General features: G+C 33.5%; 1 long non-coding RNA gene across 1 annotated transcript; it reads left to right on the top strand.

The window, feature by feature from the left end:
• The first annotated feature begins 10,227 nt into the window (after nucleotides 1-10,227).
• On the top strand, nucleotides 10,228-14,649 carry LOC120350166. Its single transcript, XR_005570667.1, has 4 exons — nucleotides 10,228-10,957; nucleotides 11,750-11,909; nucleotides 12,990-13,089; nucleotides 14,484-14,649. It is a non-coding gene; the product is annotated as an uncharacterized LOC120350166 (long non-coding RNA).
• The last annotated feature ends 832 nt before the right edge of the window (nucleotides 14,650-15,481 follow it).

The raw sequence follows: 15,481 nt of genomic DNA, 5'->3' as shown, positions 1-15,481 counted from the left end.
GTTACATACACTTCAACCCATCTCATGCTATTTTTCCTCTATGATCCCAGTTTCCATCCAATCGGCCCATAGAATGCCATTCTACTCCCACTTCTATTGGAAATTGCATGCTGTTAACAGAAAGAACAAAACTAAATAAACTCTCATTCGATTCTCTTTGGATACGGAAAGCATGCTTTGAATTTCCAATACATCTTCTAGGAATTGGCAGATACTTTAAAGGTCTCGACTGAAACATCTTACAACATGATTTGATCCGTTTGTACTAGAACTTCAAGACGGTACTCCATATTCTCTTTGATCAAATTCTGATCTATTGGAACAACGTCTCCTCCCTCTAAGTCTCCTCTTGAATCCCCCTCACACCCTCCTCACACTCACCTTACACCCCTCTTACACCCTCTTTACACCCCCCATACACCCTCCTTACACCCTCCTTACACCTTCCTTACACCCTCCTTACACCTCTCTTACACCCGTCTTACACTCTCCGTACACTCTCCTTACACCCCTCTCACACTCCTTCTTTTACCCCCCTTACACTCTCTCTGTCTTGGTAGAGAGTTAGTGGGGAGGATATTTTTAATATTCTTTCCGAAGAATGGACATTGATATGTCCAAAGCTCCGCCAATTTATGTAGATGTATAACAATATAATTATCTATAGTTATTATATTACAAATTACTTTTCCATATCATATACAGTTCAATAATTATTTTCTTAGTCTATATTATGTAAATTCATCTATAATTTTGCTGTATTGTAAGCTATTGTATATAAGTGTATAAGCCAGTATATATTGTAATCTACATAAATAAAGTACTCAATCAATCAACACCCCCACTCAAAGTCTCCTCTTGAATTCCCCTTTCACCCTCCTTACACCCTCCTTACACCCTCCTTACACCCTCCTTACACCTCTCTTACACCCGTCTTACACTCTCCGTACACTCTCCTTACACTCCTCTTACACTCCTTCTTTTACTCCCCTCACATTCTCTCTCTCTTTACCACCCTAAGACCCCAATATTCATCGAATAGGAAGCCACCCAGCCGCAAATGTCTGTGAAAAAGGTAATATTTATTCAACAGGATGAGAAAAACAGTATTGCACTGTATCTCTGTGCCTTTGTGAAGCCTCACAATAAAAACCTATCGCAGTTAATGGAATTTTATAGCGACTGTGTAGGAGGGATTGTTATTCCGTGTCCTCCTTTGTTGTCTTCCTTGTTCAATCTTCTCTTGATTCTTCTTCTTCTCATTCATCTCTGTCTCCACCCTACTTCGCTTTATCTTTCTTCATCCGGTACATCTTTACATCTTCCTTCTACTTCTTCTTGACATCGTTTCAAATTTATTCTTTCTTATTTTAATCCTTTTAACTCTTCTCATCATCTCTAGCTTATTATTTAAGTTGTTTATATGAGTTGTTCTTTCAAATCAATTATTCCTCCTTTTTCTTCACTCTCTCATCTTCAATCTCTACGAAGATGATACAATGATTATATGAAGATAATACAAGGATGATTGACAATGGTAGCAACACCAATATTCATCAAATACTCCCATTATAACGTGGACCTCAATATACGAAGATGATACAGAATGATACGAAGATGATACAAGAATGATACGAAGATGATACAAAGATTATACGAGGATGATAGAAGGATGCTGGACAATGATAGCAACACCAATATTGATCAAATACTTCCATTATAACGTGGACCTCAATATACGAAGATGATACAGAAATGATATGAAGATGATACAAGAATGATACGAAGATGATACAAAGATTGTACAAAGATGATACAAGGATGATAGACAATGATAGCAACACCGATATTGATGAATTCTCTCATTATAACGTGGACCTCAATTATACGAAGATGATACAAAAATGATACTAAGATGATACAAGAATGATACGAAGATGATACAAAGATGATACAAGGATGATAGACAATGATAACAACACCAATATTAATCAAATACTCCCATTATAACGTGGACGTCACCTCAACTAGTGGATAACCACCACAAAATCACCTTCAAAACTAACCAGAAAGAGACTAAGTGCCGATTGCACAAAAGCCGGTTGAATTTTAATCGTGATTAATTCCACGAGAACCAATCAGAGGAGCCGTCTTATCGAAAAGGCCTTTTTACTTCCCTTGCCCTATTACCTTAGGTAAGGAAAGTATTGCTTTCCGAAAGAAATTAAGGTACCTCAATTTCTAAATTTCCATACGTTTCAAGGCCCCCTGAGTTCGAAAAAGTGGTTTTTGGGTATTGTTCTGTATGTGGGTGTGTGTGTGTGTGTGTGTGTGTGTGTGTGTGTGTGTGTGTGTGTGTGTGTGTGTGTGTGTGTGTATGAGTGTATGTGCGTCTGTGTACACGATATCTCATCTCCCAGTTAACGGAATGACACGTCCTTAAACGTGGATCCGACACAAACAATTTCGATCAAATGCAATCCAAGATGGCGGCTAAAATGACAAAAATGTTGTCAAAAACAGGGTTTTTCGCGATTTTCTCAAAAACGGCTCCAACGACTTTGATCAAATTCATACCTGGAATAGTCATTGATAAGCTCTATCAACTGCAACAAGTCCCATATCTGTAATGATTTCGTGAGCTCCACCCCATCTATGCAAAGTTTGATTTTAGATTCTCAATTATCAGCCTTCATATACAATTTGTACAACAAATTTCAAGTGGAAAAGATAGAACATGAAAATCTCTGGAATTAATGTCCAGTAACATTTTCACCTTAAATTGAAAATAAGCTTGAAATTCGAAAAAATGTGATCAAATTGCAAACTGTTGGCAAGTATTGGTTCTATTAAATCATTCACTACGAAGAGATAGCAGACCTCGTGTGTCTCAAACGTTATTGTTCTATCACCAGCTGTCTCATATCTTTGAATAGAAGACTTGAGATGCGCGAGAACACTAGTGTCAGGTGATCAATTTTCATAACTGCAAGGAAAGTTCACACCAGATTTTTCTGATTGGTTCTCGTGAAATTAATCACGATTAAAATTAAACCATCTTTTGTGTTAATCAGTTTAAAATGAGTGCAGTCGTTCATAAACAAACTCAATTCAGAGTCGTTTATCAAATCGTATTTAGATTTCTGGCTGATATAGGCCGGCAACTCATCACCCAACTCAATTACTGAGACGAATTGCCAGTCTTTTCTCATCTCAACTTGAATAATTAAGAATTAAACTTGCAGAATATTCGCGAGAGTTCAAATGGGAGAATAATCAGCGAGCTCTGCTGGGAGACAAAGTTTTAATTCAATCCAGATCTGGAATCACTGTGAAGATTAATAACTTGCACATTCCGTATATCTCAGAGATTTGAATTTCTCATTGTTCATGCTAGGAGATGTAGAATTTAAGGGTTGATGATGGATATTTGATATGATCATGTGGGTTATTTGTTCAAGGGAAAATTAATAGATGAATTATTGAATGTAGAATTGAAGGTCTTGATGATCTAGATCTGATATTATAATGTGAGTTATTTAATCTTCCTCTTCCTCATCTTCTTCTTCTTCTTCTTCTTCTTCTTCTTCTTCTTCTTCTTCTTCTTCTTATTCTTCTTCTTCTTCTTCTTCTTCTTCGTCTTCTTCTTCTTCTTCTCCTTCTCCCTTCTCTCCCACTCCTTCGCCCACATCAATTGTAATGTTATAAAGTGCAAATAATAGTTATTTGTATATCTAGATTGAAAAGTACGACTTTTTCTCCCTGTGGGAAAAAGTTTGAAGCCCGAGGCGAAGCCGAGGGCAGCAATTTTCCTGAGGGAGAAAAAGTATTTTTCGCTCGTGATGTACACAACATTTTTCCTCCATCTACATTATTTTATAGAAACTGCGAATAAAATCATTCTAATAACTTACGTATTGGTGACAATGATTCCTAACAACATAACCTAAATCTAAAACCTGAAAACTGGTCGTCTGATTGGCACTGCCGATTGCGCTATCTATCGGCAAAATTTGTAACAATTATATCAGCTGAGCAGCTACCAAAATGCTGACTCCAGATCACGCGGTTCAGATTTGAATTGCAGATCAAAATATTTGTTGGCTGGTATTTTGAATAGAATAAAATATTTTAAAAATTGTATAAATTTTTATCGTCTACTAATATTAAGAATATAATAATTATCATACAAACATATATTTCATGAGTTAATCAAATCTCTGGTTGTGGTATTGAATTCAGTTGACTCAATGACAGACACCTCTATTATGCTTTCTCATCTGAGCTTAGACCTTCCAACCTATTACAATGTAAGTTTCAAAATAGAGATGCTCCCCATGTTATTTAAATGGAGTCACTTTTACTCCCTAGGGAGTTTTTCTGTTTTTTACTACCGAGAGCGAAAAAGTGACACTTTAGTATTAGGTCTCAGGGAGTAAAGTAAGTACTTTAGACAGTAGGTGGAGGAAAAATACATTTATCGGTCTACAATTCATGCCTTCTTCTCCTTATTCTGCCTCCACTTCTACTTCTTCTTCTCTATAGAAATATTTTATAAAATGGATGAATAAAGATTCTTACTTCTTAAAACTTAGAATCTTTCAAAATCATTCCTATACTATTCTAGAGATAGAACACGAATTGTGGATCATAAAACATAATTAGAGTTTATAATTTCACTAAAATAGAAATTGAGGTTATGTCACTTTCACTTCCCATATAACTGTTAACACTGTTAACATAAATCTCAGAGAAACGCGCAAACTTTGAACAAATTGAATATAACTGTAGTCTAAAATTAACAAAATCTTCATTAGTGATTATTCAAAGAGTCCAAATCCATAAGTTGTGCCAGGAGTAGATATCATCAAAGTCTGAAATCAACAAAATCGAGAACAGTAATATTATTCAAGAACTTTTTGTGTAGTTGAGAAGTTGAGATTGTGGTAATTATTCATATTGAATGAAATACTAAGAAATTGTCAAAGACCACAGATTTCTCGATAGTTAGAAAGACCGGTTTCGGTTGTTACACCATTGTCAATCTCTGATAAACTGAGTGTAACTCTGAGGGCCGTTTGCACAGTATAAGTTTAAGCTAAAGCTTAAACCAAATCTGTATTTTTTTTGGTTCAAGCTAAAATTCCGTTTGCACAGTATTAGTTTAATCTCTGTATTGAGTTCAAACTCTGGAAAAGTTTAAACCTCCAAAGCAGGAGGTTTGAACCGAATAGTTTGGATTAACTTGACATTTGTAAAGATTTGATGGGGAAACAGCTTATAGTAAATTATTTTTCGACGGTTCCCAAGTAGCAAAAAAATATTGTCTCATTATTGCCACAACATTCAGCAACATTGTTAAAGATATTGTCATTATAATATTGTAGCAGTATTGTCATAATATTTTTGCAATATCAAATCATATATTATGTAAACATTGTTCAGCAATATTAAATAATATCTATACAACATTGTCGCAATATTGAATAATATATCATGTAAATAATGTTTGGCAATATTGAGATAATATCAATACAACATTATTACAATATTAAATTAAAAATTACCTAAATATTGCTAAGCAATATTTAATAATATCTATACAACATTGTCACAGTATTGAATGATATACCATGTAGATATTGTTCAACATTTTCAGATAATATCAATACAACATTGGCACAATATTGGATAATATTTTTGCAATATCAAATCATATATTATGTAAACATTGTTCAGCAATATTAAATAATATATATACAACATTGTCGCAATATTGAATAATATATCATGTAAATAATGTTTGGCAATATTGAGATAATATCAATACAACATTATTACAATATTAAATTAAAAATTACCTAAATATTGCTAAGCAATATTTAATAATATCTATACAACATTGTCACAGTATTGAATGATATACCATGTAGATATTGTTCAACATTTTCAGATAATATCAATACAATATTGGATAATTCACCAAGTAAATATTGTTTAGCGATATTTACATAATATCAATATAACTTTGTCACAATATTGAATGATAATGTAAATATCGCTCAAGTCTAATCAAAATCCCATTGAATTTTTCTACTTGAATCGAAATCAGCAAACCCTTCTTGTTCAAGGATGACATACTTGTTGGAGTCGAGCTCGAATATGGCTTGTTGGGTATTTAGCTTTTATTGCAAGGGTCAAACAAGTCTAGACTTTGGTTTGAATTCTCCTTGTTGATCAAGGCTGACAAACTGACAAAGAGAGATTGATTATATTAGAATGAATCTAGTTCTTTACTTAGGTATGTTACAATATACACTGGCTTATACACTTATTTACATTAAAATGACAGTATTGATAATTATTCAACAAATTTGACAAGGTATGAAAAATAAATGAATGAGAATGAAGATTTAATGCAATTTAAATAACGATAATATAATATTGTGATGTAACTACATAAATCGGCCGTGTTTCAGCAAATAGTTGTCAGAGAGAGAAAGAGAGAGAGAGAGAGAGAGAGAGAGAGTGAAGAGAGAGAGAGAGTGAAAGAGAGAGATTGGATTAGATTAGAGTTATTTATTTATGTACCGTATGTTACAATATTTACTGGCTTATACATAAATTTACGGTAATGCTAATTATTGAACAAATTTTACAAAGTATAAAAAATTAATTAAAAAAAATAATTAAAAGAGACAGAAAGAGAGAGAGAGTGAGAGTGTGTGTGAGAGAGAGAGTGAGTGAGTGAGAGATTGAGTGAGTGAGTAAGCGGGAGAGAAAGCGGGTGAATAAGCAAGAGGGGAGGAGAGAGAGAGAAGTGATAGAGAAAGCGAGAGAAGATGTTTTGTCCTGTATATATAAGTACTCATCCAACTGCCCACTATCCCTAGTATGTATAACTAAAGCTATTCAACTATAGCTGCAGTATTTACAAAGCAGGGACCTTCTAAACCTTTCTGGATAGAAAAAGTTGAAAAGTAGACAATGATTCCAATTCGCATCAATAGATCAGAATTCAAAAGAGTGAGACACACCACTATATAACTGGATTTTTGGCTGAGAATCTTCTTGTCTTTGCTGGCAGGTAGCCTACTGAAAACTAAATTCTAAACTGTAGCCCAATACTGCTTCTTCGTTTCGAGTACATCGCAGTACTGTTCCATAATTTGAAGTAGGCTATAGTACATGAACGATACATAGCCTATTTAGTATAGAGTTCACTGTCACTTCGTAATCTGAGTTGTGAGTGAACTGTTCACTTATATCAACCGTTAATACCTGAATTGGATGAGTCATACCTGTATTGCATAGATTTTTCTAATCTTCTATAAGTTTCTATAATATTCCATAGTTTCTCTTATAGAAACATAATAAATGTTAAGAAATATGAACTTCTGAAGAATGAATTAACGTTTGAAATATTATAAATGCATAATATAGAAGTTTGATTGTAGGAAACGTGTCGCAAATATAATAGAAAGGCAATAACATTTTACAGAACACACTACAGTTTTGTAACACTTTTTGTAGATGAAAGAGGTTGTGACACTAGTTTTTGGAAGATTTGCTGCTGAAACTCTCATAACTCTCTTCCTATCGTAATGTATAGTACCTATGTATCAAGATTATAGTAAGTTTACAGCAAAATAATGTAGGCCTACATGTAAGTTCTAGATCTTCATTCAATTATCTTCCGTATCATGTGAATCACGATAATAATTTGTCTGTGTGATGTTTTAGAGTTATCTATAATAAATTATAGCCTAATTAAGGAAATAATATTGGCTAATAGATAGACGTAGGTGACAGGAAATTCACGAATGACGTATCATCACACCAGAACTACTGAGCTGATTGACTTGAAATATTTTGCATATTTATTCTTAATTTACCGAGGATGGTTTTAGGCCTATTTTGAATTCTTGAATATTTCAGTAGGTCCAGTTTTTAATTAGACTGCCATTGCGGAACACGGGTTATCTACTAATTATAATTTTAGAGAATCTCACATCTACAAAGCACACCCAACATACCACAAATGTTTTCATTACATACTTTATTGGACGACACACTATTGAATTTCATGTTGAAATAAACCTGTATAGATTTTCCTCTTTTGTGCAAATAGAACTTGCTACTGATGTTGAAGAGTCATTTTCAGATACGATTCAGACTAAATACTTGAACGATTGTCATTACTTCTCGATAAGCCCAATATTTGATTTCATTATTGATACGGTACTGTATTAATCAATTACACCTAAACTTCCAGCACATGCGGAGTAAATGCATCGTTAATTTTGTGTATCAACATATCACAAAAACTATCATAATAATATTGAGAGTATTGAGAGGAGAAAAAAGTATCTTATTTGTATCACATTATTTGCTAGAAGCTCATCACAGTTTATATAACTCAAACGCTTCAACAATATTTGTCTCTGAAAACAGTCCTGAAAGCTTCTTGAAGTTAAAGTTATTATATCCACAAGCTGCATTATTGGTCAACATCTAGGATCTTAGAAAGCTGTTGTTTTTCATTTTTAATGTTTCTATGTATAAGAAATAATAAGTTTCATCACAACCCATAAAGTAGTTTTTCGGAAATTGTGATAAGTAGTAATTTCCAGAATTCAACAATCAAGTTATTAATTATTACATACTGAGTCAATTAATCTACCCAGTAGATCTATATATTAATCAGAGAGCACTTAAATACCTTCAATTACATTGTAGTCGCTTGATTCAATTAACGGAAATCGAAATATTGAATGTCAAAGAATATTAACTTACTGTATTGTCTCTTATGATAAATTGGAGACTGAAAGAAAAATAGACGATATCTCTCCAGTCTTTGAAATGAAATTCACCTCGAAAGTGGAGATATTTCGTATTTATTTCCATTTACAATAATAACAGAATTTACTTTGCACCCAACCACAGCCCTACCACCAGAGACTGGTGGGTTTTTTATACTCTTTGCATTTTGGTTCTGTTAACTACTAGAAGATCGATATCCAAAGGTTCTGATTGAGACTATGATTCGAAAATTGGTTTTCATGGTCTAGTATTGGAATGGATTAGAGATATCGAATTGAATTCTATGAAAGAAACTCAGGAACCAATTCAAGTAAAGTTGTGAGAACAGCAAATGTTATGCCAACGATACTCCCCTGTACAGGAGTCAATTCAATCATTGGTATTACTACATTTTTGAGAATCATAGTGATTCTAGATTAATCTGTGGTTCTTCAAGGCTTGGAATGAGCTTGTAAAATATAATTATCACACAAGAGACAATACAACATGATTTTTCATTACACAACATGAAGGAGAAAGAAAATAGCTCACGCCTCACTCACTTCATTCAGGTGCTTAGTTTTTAGCATAAATACAAGCGAAATTATATTGCCAAGATCATTTCGTAGCCGGAGTTGAGAATCCTTTTAAATGGGGATGAATGGCAATTTAGTTTTTTATCTCTTTTCTAATTTGAACCATATAGATTAATTTGAGGTCTCACAGCATTTTACAAGTCTTCTTTAGTTTTAGCATTTTGCACTTTCTCTGATATCGTATCAATCTTATTCCGGTCGCGTAATTATGGGGAGGATATTATTTTATAATTATACTTTTCCGACAGTTGCATAACTTGGCAAACAGATAATGTATTCAAGAGTTTCAAGTCTCGTTTAATCTGGTAGATTTCATAAGGACAGCAAAAAATCAAACGTCCAAAAATCGATGTGTGTAACTGGCTTAACTATCACTGGCTTCACGAAGCTCAAGAAAATAGTTTTCTTATTATAATATGAAATTATCAGATTGTAGGTATGGAGGTTTGATATTAGAATTCCGGTACAGAAAGTTTTTCAGTAGTAGAATCGCTTATTTCTCAGGAATACTTACTTCTACCAGAATCGGTGTTTATTATTCGATCAGATCAGAGCATGATCACAACAATAACATTTCTTTCTTAATTACAATTTTATTTCGTGGCTTGAAGTTGAGTGCAAATAGTTTTTAGTTACACCATATCGAGACAAAGGTGTAAGTTGGTGTATACATCGACGCGCAGTAAGAAAGGAATATTCTTGCCAAATCTCATAGAATTCTATCAACGCGTTTGTTTGGCCGTAAATGCATTACATACAGACAGACGAAAGAAAATCCGAGTTATAACATAGAACTCACTGCGTTCGGTCAATTATCGTTATTCAAAAATTGCATTCAATCTCTATTCTCATTAATTAATTCTTCATATCTTGTAAAATTCGTTCAATAATAAGAAATATTGCCATTCAATCTAAATTAGTGTATAAGCCAGCAGTGTATTATATTGTAACATAACATAGGCCTGCATGAATAAAGAGAACTCTAATCTAATCTAATCTAATCCGTAATCCCTACGCTGTATGTTCTCTTTTCAACTGCAAATGTCTTCTATTGAATTCTTCAATGTTGTTTTCCATCACGAACTGCTTATTATTAAATCCCTTTTTTCTTTTAGAAAAAAACGACTAGCAGTCAGATATTTTTACAATAAATGAATAAATCACTCACTGGACAACGAGATCTTTCGGCAGTTCCGCCATATTCTTGGTTGTCTTCTATTGCTATACTTTTTAGTACGGTATATTGTCTGAGTCTCTCCCCCTCCTACAAGCTCCTTCTTTTGTAATAGTATGTAGGCCTAACTTTCACCATTGTCCACGGCCGTGCTCTCTCTCTCGAAACTCACTCCTTCCTTGTCGAAGTATTTTCGCGCCTTTTTGAGTTGCGTTTGCCTTTTGCTATATAGTTATTGGACTTGATCTTCTTGTCTAATGCAGTCGCAAGCTTGCAAGGGTTAGTTTCAGTTCATCACGTATTGAATACAGAGTACATTTCCTGTTTCCAGTGTTTTATCCAGGCATTTATTTGTTTTGAAGTCACGTGATCTTCTATCATCAATGTAAGTACACAATAATATTACTAAATTTATGGAAGTTTGAATCAGTTAGACTGATAAAAGTATAATTAAGCCTACTATAGGGTAGCTTGGAGAAAATAATATACATTATTATATTATATATGTAGCTTGTGTTTTATTTTTTCTCTATAAGGGTGGGTTTAGTTGATTTATTTTGGTTGACCAGTTGAATTCTACCTATCCTGAATACACATTATAGTTATAGTAAGCTGTAATATATGACCTACAGCTTGAACCTCCTTATTTTCCCCCAGTCATAAATAGCCCACAAATTTGGGTTGGGTTATAAATAATTTATAATTATAAATAATTATAATAACCAACCCAAATTTGTGGGCTAAATTATAATTTATAACCCAACCCAAATTTGTGGGCTATTGTATGACTGGGGGATAATAAGGAGGTTCAAGCTAAAAATAAATAATTAGACACTAAATTATTTAGTCTCTTATTTCCATCGGTATAAGAGTATCAGAGCCTATAATTTTTTTTCAAATGTTCAGCGTTTCAAAATCTTTTCAAATCACTAACTTTAAAATTATTTTTTCCGAATTCAATCCTAAATCCAAACACCTAGTACAATATTTTTTTTTTTCCCTTAACTTAGCACTTAGAACATAAATGATTCACATACATAATCTCTTATTTAATAGAGTTTTTTGGGAAATTGCAAAAAATCAAAGGTTACATTATGAATTCATCAGACATACTTGATCCCTTTGAGAATACTTTGATTTTATTCTTCAACTGAAGTATTTTTTTCATTGTTCAAAGGAGACGTATGTCGCGTCATGCGCCGATAAAGCTTCGGAAGGGCGCACAATCATGAGTATCATGGGGAAGCTGGTGACCCTTCCTCACCATCCAAAGCAAGGACGACCATAAGAGAGAGAAAAACCTTTCAAGGACCTTCTGATAACTGAAGTTATGATTGGTAAGATTTCAGCTAATTTCTCTTTTGAAGTTCACTGTGTAGCTTGCTTTATATTTTTAAACAACTCTAATTTTGCAATATCAATATCAGTCGGACAAAATCCCACTTGAATAGAAAATTCTACTTCACTGTATGACTCAAAAACTTTATTTCGCCATTAAACATGACATCCACAAACACCGTGGTTGAGTGGACATTACTGTCCAAACTTCGCCACGTCATTAAAATGAAAAAGTCATTCTATTCTATTTAATAAAAAAAGAAGGCATTCCATCCAGGATTTGCAATATTGAATCTCTAAGTTGATTTTTTTCAATTTGGGAGGTGGTCATTATAATGCTGATCATTAATTAGTATTGGAAATATCAATTGATTTGTAGTAAGCTACAAGTCTGTGATTAACACTCCACATAGCTTTGAAACAGTTTGTCCTATTGATTTAAGGTTCTCACCATTCACTTCATATTGAAATTCCGTATTGGAATAGAATAGAATCGTTACCTTCATTTCAACCTCCGAGGGCGGGGCCTACTTGCTTTGCGGTAGCAAGTTAAGTGATAGGCCTATCATGCATAACAAGACCAGCTTTCAATTTCCAATAAAGAAATACTATATGGAAAACTAGAGATAACTTTGGACTTTTATCCAAATATATTTCATTCTATTTCGAGTTTCTAGAATATCAAGGTGTTAGGCCTACTAATTGTAGGGCACCGTTAATTCTACATAATAAAAAGCATGATTCCATTACTGAATAATGGATATTTTTTGGAAATACATTAATATTACAATTTTCTTATAACATGCTCAGAAGATTCACTTTTTCCTCTCAAATTATTTCACCCAGACTTCTTATCGGTTTTTCTAAACACTTTCCTGTTCATGTTTTACTAAAATCTGCCTATTACATGATAAACCATGATTTATAAAATATTCTTCCTCCTCATCTTATCTTTCCAGCCGATCCCACCTAGAAAAAGTAGTTTTGTTCATACATTGTTTGTCCTTTATACTTTTCTTTCGCATTGTAATGAGTAATGTGTGATAGGATTAGTGTTCTCATAAATTTTATTGTTACAGCAGCTGCTACAAACCGGTGCTGGCCGAAGGCAGAATTGAAGCAGGTCTAGTTGAAAGCGGCTACGTGGCTTGCACAAGCCCAATCCAAGTTGGACAAAATGTAAGCATTAATCTTACAATTCAATTTTTCTTGAAAAACAGCATTGGAATCATGTATAACACGACAATCTTCCCATTCGAAAAAAAGAGCTTGGATTCAATATCACTGAGCCAAGATAGCAGACCAAATTTGTAATGTCATGATTGAGTATAGGAACTTTTATATTAGCACGATCCCCTACGTCCGACCATCAAATCACCTCTATGAAAAGTATCAAGCCGTTTTCAAACTTTTTACTCACTCTGTATTGAGCTGTTTCCTGAATAAGCATCTTTCACCCAAGGTTATTAAAAAGAAGGTTGTTCCATAACTGCCTGATATTGGGACGAAATGAAAATCGGGTGGGTAGAGTAAACTTTTGGCCGGGACAAAAGGTTCACAAGTAACAAGCTTTAATAGTGTTATATTATTAACAATAGTTTAACACATTCAGAAATCAGACCACAGTAGCACTACAGAACTGAGACACTGCTGCCGCTCGGCTGTCGCACGGATATGTGTGTTCTCCTACTATCATCACCGTGTCGCGGACGTAGCTCGGCCGTACCTCGGCACGGGCTCGGTGCGGTTATATGTGTCCCGGCCTTTTAAAGTGCTACAGATCAGAAATTCTAGTACCGTGCGCATGCACTTGTCTTTTCAGCAAGACAATAATATCATTTATGTTGTAATCTTGTTACACTTCTCAAAATAGAACACTTCACTTGGTTTCTACTTGGACTGAATCTAATAAATAGATCTGATTTCAACATTACAGAAACATGATATTATTAATAAAACATTGGTAAAAATGTAAAACTCAATTGATCAATAATTTTTTATTAAAGCAACCTTGTGGATGTTATGAGCCATGAAAGCTCAATATGATTAATATTTTCAATGCGCCAGTCGTGATCTCAAATGTAGTCGGGATCTCTGATCTGTACTATTTTTCGGGTTCCCCATCACTTTCAGTTTCCTCAAATCGGAATAACCTTGTTTTTAATAACCTTGTCTTTCATGAACCAACAATTTTTTTATTGGGTACTCTAGCTATAACTTCATTCTGGAGGGAATGTTGATTGGCATGATTGTGTAAAACTTACCCAAGACTCAGGAATTGTTATCAAATGATCAAAATAGAGAGACTAAACACTGATTCAGATGTGCTATGGTTTGACTATTTTGTCTTCTTCCGATCGGGATTTCTGAAATTTGAGCCACTTTAACACAATCACCGCCATTCAACGTTTTCTTCAGAATCTGATTCTCTACAACTTCTATCAATAAAAAATACAAGTTTATGATTTCATATCCAATTATAACCATTAAGTATTAATAAAACAAATTGATCAAATATTTTCTGCTTTGAATTAGTTTCTTTCTGATTTTTTTATTATTTTCATTTTTTCCAGGAATCAGCCATCAACACCAGCTACAATAACAATATTCGACATCGATTGTGAAGATGAACCTCTCGAATAGATAAGAATATAATAGTAGTGACAGAAAAGATCATAAAACGTGTCTACATGTTCAATTTACTGATATCATAAACAATAAATTAGTAATTGATTATAATTACGGTTTTTAATTGAATAATCAATCCCTGAAACCTCAATATTGTTGAAAATATTAATTGAAATTTACAAAATTGCAAAAATGTAGTCTATTTATAATATATTTTTTTAAATTGTGTAATGAGGGTACAGTTACACTATGAGCAAGTTTGCTCATATAAGCGCTTTCAAGCTGGTAGTGAAAACTTACAGGTAAAAACAGAATCTGGTAACATGCATAGAAACACCTCATGACATGCACAGAGAGAATAGAAATGATCCATGAATAATGCAGAGTTAGTACCATTCTCTCCGAGCACATCATAACGTGTTTCATCCATTTGAAAAAAAAAAATTCACCTGTAAGTTGGCACTAGGTACTAGCTTGAAAGTGCTTATTTGAGCAAGCTTGCACATAGTATAACTGTACCCTTATGTTCTCACAATATTGTAAAATAGTGTCAAAAATTTTTGTACAAAATTGTGGAATAATTTTCTCACAATACTGTGGAATAATTTTCTCACAATATTATGAGATAATTTTTCCACAATGTTTTGTGGAAATATTCGGTTCAATATCAATATTGTGTTAATATATTTCAATATTTCAGGAAAATATCTTCCCACTATCGTAATGTATAGTACCTATGTATCAAGATTATAGTAAGTTTACAGCAAAAATGTAGGCCTACATGTAAGTTCTAGATCTTCATTCAATTATCTTCCGTATCATGTGAATCACGATAATAATTTGTCTGTGTTGATGTTTAGAGTTATCTATAATAAATATAGCCTAATTAAGGAAATAATATTGGCTAATAGATAGACGTAGGTGACAGGAAATTCACGAATGA

Source organism: Nilaparvata lugens, chromosome 3, assembly GCF_014356525.2.
Source record: "Nilaparvata lugens isolate BPH chromosome 3, ASM1435652v1, whole genome shotgun sequence".
NCBI classification, from domain to species: domain Eukaryota; kingdom Metazoa; phylum Arthropoda; class Insecta; order Hemiptera; family Delphacidae; genus Nilaparvata; species Nilaparvata lugens.
This window is presented reverse-complemented; position numbering and strand designations above follow the sequence as displayed.